The sequence below is a fragment of the Lactuca serriola genome, chromosome 1, assembly GCF_051521515.1.
Source record: "Lactuca serriola cultivar US96UC23 chromosome 1, Lser_US96UC23_V15, whole genome shotgun sequence".
Taxonomy (NCBI): Eukaryota; Viridiplantae; Streptophyta; class Magnoliopsida; order Asterales; family Asteraceae; genus Lactuca; species Lactuca serriola.
This window is the reverse complement of record NC_136408.1, coordinates 29446171-29451100: the sequence shown is the minus strand read 5'-3', so window position 1 is coordinate 29451100 and position 4930 is coordinate 29446171. Positions and strand designations below refer to the sequence as shown.

The window sequence follows — 4930 nt, the reverse complement described above, 5'->3', positions numbered from 1 at the left end:
CAACTACTATAAACAATCAAGAATCTTAGTAGTTAACCAAAAAAGGGAACGTCTTTGTTTCCTGATTCTTGCTTCTTTTTGACAATCCATACAAAAAAAACCCACTATTCAAGTGCAATTTTCAACGGAATTAGGTCATACTACAAAATAAAAATGCTTTCACTTCATTCAAACTGGATCTTCCTTACCCAAGTCCCAAACCCCAATAAACAAGTCTAAACCAAAAAAATTACTTTTTCAATTAAAAAGTGATTTGAAAATAGATGGCAACACATATATGACAAACAAGTATATTTTCCAAACAAATGATCCTCACTGTCAATCCCTTCACTTTAAGCAAAAAATAAAAATAAAAATATATTAATTATATCCAAGCATAAACCCTTTTAGATAATTCATAAACCTGTTTGATTCATACCGCCTCATAGCTTCTCTATTGATCAGGGTAAGCTAACGTCTCTGGTTTCCCTTTGCTACCTCAAACCTTCTTCATGATGAGAGTTTCAGAATCGGGAAAGGTGTTTGGGAGTTGATTTCCTGATTCTTCATAAGAGTTGTACCAACAGAGAGAATAAATAAGCACATACAGTTGATTGGTTTTGGATTACCTCGGACTTATTTTCTGTCGTTTCCTAGGGTTCCTCCCATGAACCTTAAATTCAAAGTTTTCTCTTATCATATCCTCTCTTGCTCCCATTTTCTTGTCTTGCTCTCAAATGAAGAAACAAACATGACAAACATTTCAAATATTTTAATTTTATCGATCGGTTTTGAGGGTCCTAAAATCGACCGACGCCCATGAATCCTGAGTTCCGATTATCGAACTTGTTAACTGCTTCCAGAAAAAAAAAAAAAAACAAATATTATGTAGAAATATATAGGGCTATAGTTTAATAAGATAAGTAGCTACATAAAATGAGAAAGTTTTACCAAAATCACATAACAAAGACACAAATTGAATCGTATTTGGAAAAGAAGAGACGAACTAACAGCAACAATGTCTGATTAAAAAAAACTTTCAAAATACAGCTAGGAAGAAATGAAATTAGGGTTCTAGCCCTTTACCTAGATCGATTCCAAACATGATGAAGAAAATAGAACAAACATAGGGCTTCAACATATATGGCAGATGAAGAGAATGCTAGAAGATGGATTAAAGTGAAAAGGAGTGAAAAACTGAAAGTCTAATATGAAATGTGACCTATATCCAGGCAGACCTCATGACTGGACTCCAAATTGAAATCTAAGACTCTAATTTTTGTTGAAAAGACCCAAGAGTCAAATGAAGTGGAACATACAATGGTCGTTCTTTCAAATCATATAAAAAGAAAAGATAATAAAGATGAATCATGCAGTGTTCAAGAGAAAGAGGGAAACAAAACTCTAGAATAGAAGCAGAGGCTACAAGGCACGCCAACGATTAATAGCAATTAAGGATTTGGAGGAGAACGCCAGCGACATATCAGTCAAATAGTATCAGACGGGAACTCTTGGATGAAAAACAGCTCGATTAAGGGAGAGATGATGGTTTTTATGAGGAGGAAGCAATCAGGTGAAGTGAAAGAGGAATAGGAGAGACATACACCTTTTATTTGTAAAGAAGGACTTTGTGGCTGACGTAGGAGAAGCACCTCGGTAGCGGGAGCTGCACCGATCATGGCAGCTGGCAAAGCTACAAGCAGCTGGTGGCATGTCTAGAAGCAAAACCCACCTTCAAGTCTCCTATAGCGGCAGCTGGAGCTCTTGATAGAGGGTGGCTCGCCAAAAGGTAGCAGAGGCTACAAGGCACGTTTCATAGGATTGGCCAGTAGTTTTGGGGGAAACGACATGAGAGAAGGTGAAACAGACAAGCAAGGTGCTCACCACCATATACGTTAAAAGTGGCCGCCCAGTAGACTTCTCATTGGCGGAGGAAGCACTCATCGACGTGGACATAGTTTACACTCTTTAACATATATATATATATATATATATATATATATATATATATATATATATATATATATATATATATATATATATATATACTATCTTATAAAAAAAATCTAACTATTTCTAAAAATAGATTGATTATAATAATAATATTCTTTTAAGCCGTCCAAATGATAAAGCTGATAGTACAAGTAACCATTAATAAAATAATATTAAATTTTAACCACGTTTTGAATTCAAATATTTCTCATCAAATCTCCTTATATTTCTCAGCAATTTGATATGGTTCCCTCAAATCTCGGATTTATTCAAATTTTGAACCCTTTTAGATATCCTTAAATTTAGCATGCTGATTCAAATATCTCTCTCATCGCATATACCTCTTTGTTCCCTCATTTGCTATAAAGCCGTCCAGGAACAGAAAATGACTTCATCTCCCGTCTTCCACTATCCTCAACCATCGGTTCTATGACACCGTTTTCTGACGTCTTTCCTTCCAAAAACGACTTCACCACAGGAACCCTAAATTACTTTTGGAAGCTCTCCCTCTTCTCATTCTCTATCTTTTTTCTCTCAACTGGCATTTAGAGTTTTGATTTGTCATATGTGACGCGGTCCACCGCGGCCATGACATTTTTTGATCGTTTTTACGCCGTCGCTTTCAATCAAACCCAACCATTCCCAAACATCAGCCTGATCGATACACACTTTCGTCGTTTTCATGGTTATGCCTTCAACCACCCAGCACCATGGTTTCCAACATATTCAGGTATATTTCTAGACTATACATTTATATACAATCTTTATTGCAATTTTGAAATATTTTAAATAGATACTTAGTTTTTGACCGACTTCGATTTTCTAAACATTGAGGTTCAATTTTGTGGAAAGATCTATGTTTGATCTTTTTCATTTTCATGTTTATTGTATCATTTTCCGAATTGAGAATGTTATTATGAAGCTCAAAATCTAGAAGAAAAAATGAGCAATGGGTGACATTCATATTAAAAATAAGGGAGATAATCATTGCCAAAAGAAAAGTGTTCACTAAAATAAATATATTTGACGTCTGCGGAAAGAAAGCTAATTATCTATTGAAACTAATCGACGATAGTGAAAAAAAACTAGCCATCATATCCAAATTTATAGCATAAAAGTCCAAAGTTAGTAATAAAATCATAAAGAAAACAAACTTTAAGTTTTTTTATATAATATTGTTTCTGCTAGGGACACAAAAGTATTAGTGAACACTAACGAAAATTTAAAAGGTGATGAAGTTTATACATCAAATGTGGTGTATAAAAAAGTGTTGCACGATTAATAATATATAATTAGTCATGTGTTATTACAAATTTTTATATTTTGTGTATTCTTATAATTCTTTATTTTTATTTGAATGACTTAAACATTTCATATTTTATGTTGTCTTGACCAGTTTGTTTTTATCGGTTATTTGATGTATCATGTAACAAATAACACCATAATTTAATTATTTTATCTTCGACATGTACTTTCTTTTGTAACATAACATTTTTATAGAGGAAACATATCACCAAAAGAATTTACACGCCCCGCCGCTTTGCGCGGATACACTGCTAGTATATATATATATATATATATATATATATATATATATATATATATATATATATAAGTTTTTTATTTTTTTTTTAACTTATTTTATTAGAATATATATAGTATTCATTTTTAATGAACTTAAATCTTATGTTTTTATTAACAAAAAATACTAGTAAATAAAGTGATTATGCCACTTCTTGACTTATAGTAAAATGATATAAACATTGCTTTAATAAAATTTAACTTGAGTTATAACAAAATGATACTATAAATTTGAAAAAACACGATGACAAAAATATTAAAGAAAAAATTAATAAATTTCAACTATAATATAAGATTTTTATATAGATGTAAGGTTCAAAAATAAAATATTACATGTGAAAAATGTTAATATAAGAGAAAATAAAATAAAAATAAATAAATAATGGAAAGTTTTAATTTTGACAAATTTTAAAAACTAGTAAGGAATTACTTGCGCTGTTGGCGCCGGGTTGGATCAAGTTTGCATAAATGCTCTTCAAAATCATGTCCAAATTAAATGTAGCGGATTGTTGATTTTTTTAGGGGTTCAAGTTCCTTTGTGCAATACGGTTTTGATAAAATTTGATATTTGACAGATCAGTTTCCCTGGAGTGTAAAAAATATATTAACAGAGTTTGTACCGGTCAGGAAGAACATGAATTAAAACTGGATCGCCAATAGATTGCGATGCAAGAACGCCTGATGACATGGCAGCTTTGACATTGGACATAAGCTGGAGTGTAAAAAAAATATGAGAATGATTTGCCAATGTTTTGGCCTGTAAACTAATAAAAAAAACAAATATTGCAACTGAAATTAGTAAAATAAACAATATAGTTTTTTTATTTCGTTAATATGTAAGTTAAAAAAAGATTGTTATACCTCTTGTTTGTAGCAGGCCTATCAACTTCTTAAACTATGAACTTGTGAAATCTATGCGTTGATGGTCAAATGATTATATTGTTCCTACGTGAAGGGCATCCATAACCTCTGTATCAACCTTACTTAGATTGCAGAAATGAGTAAAGCAAGCATAAAATCTGAAATCGCACATCAGATTGAAGTAATAAGGAAAATAAAAATGAATATGGAAAAAAGAAGATACCTTTTTCTTTTAACCGTGAGTGCTGCAGTGGGTGTATCCTTCGTTCGTATTTAACATTTCAAGATCTATAGAAAAATTTACACAGTTAAAAATGCTCATTCAAATGAGAAAAACAGCTAGACATCATAATAGTGGAACGTCTATGAAAATAAACAAAAATTAAGGTCTAATCTGATTAAGATAAACTAAAAAAAAAAAACTAACCTAAGCAAGTCAAACTAATACATAATTACATAAAATTTCAACCTATTATATGTTCTACTGATACAAATCATCGACAAACACCAACACTCC

At 31.6% G+C, this 4930-nt stretch overlaps 1 long non-coding RNA gene across 1 annotated transcript; it reads right to left on the bottom strand.

Moving 5' to 3' along the window:
* Positions 1 to 216: 216 nt before the first annotated feature.
* Positions 217 to 1922, bottom strand: LOC145079629 (uncharacterized). The gene is made up of 2 exons (XR_013695064.1): positions 1586 to 1922; positions 217 to 832 (listed from the first exon to the last, which is right to left on the bottom strand). It is a non-coding gene; the product is annotated as an uncharacterized LOC145079629 (long non-coding RNA).
* Positions 1923 to 4930: the final 3008 nt, after the last annotated feature.